Below are 742 nucleotides of genomic sequence, written 5' to 3'. Positions count from 1 at the left end.
TATATATATATATATATATATATAATCATACATATACACAATTAAATGCATGTTATACGTTCGCATACATTTAAAGAACGAGACATGGATGATTAGATGGATATCTATCGATACATATATCTCTATTTATCTACGTACACACACAGACAGGCAGACAGACAGATAGACGTACAGGTTGATGGTTGGATGGATGGATGGATGGATGGATGGATGGATGGATAGGCAGACAGACAGACAGACAGACAGATAAATACAAGATAGATAGACAGACAAATAGATAGAAAGATAGATAGAAAAATAAATAGATAGATGAACAGAGAAAGTGAAAGCGAAAGTGAAAGTAAAGAAAAGATGCGAGTGCAGCAGAACAAGAAAATAAGTACCCGCACATGTTGTCTGGTTTCCTGAATACTCGTTCAATTGTAATCAGAATTAATTGGCGGGTAATAACGGGAGGAATATGGTACAAGTTCTCTGCTACAACAGATATATCACCTGATCATCATACTCTGTCCCCCACCTTTCTCAACCCGCAACCCCGTTCCGGTTAGCATACCACCCTACTCCCCATCTCCAGACTTCATCAACACCATTCGTTCTTTTTTTAACCACTACCACAACCATCACACACACACACGCACACAAAGACACACACACACAAAAACAAACAAACACACACACACGTGACGAAACACCGCCTACATTTAACTCCTCCTACTATCACCAATATTGCCACCACCAC

The sequence above is a fragment of the Octopus bimaculoides genome, chromosome 5 (assembly GCF_001194135.2).
Source record: "Octopus bimaculoides isolate UCB-OBI-ISO-001 chromosome 5, ASM119413v2, whole genome shotgun sequence".
Classification (NCBI taxonomy): Eukaryota; Metazoa; Mollusca; class Cephalopoda; order Octopoda; family Octopodidae; genus Octopus; species Octopus bimaculoides.
Note: the sequence above shows the minus strand (reverse complement) of the source record.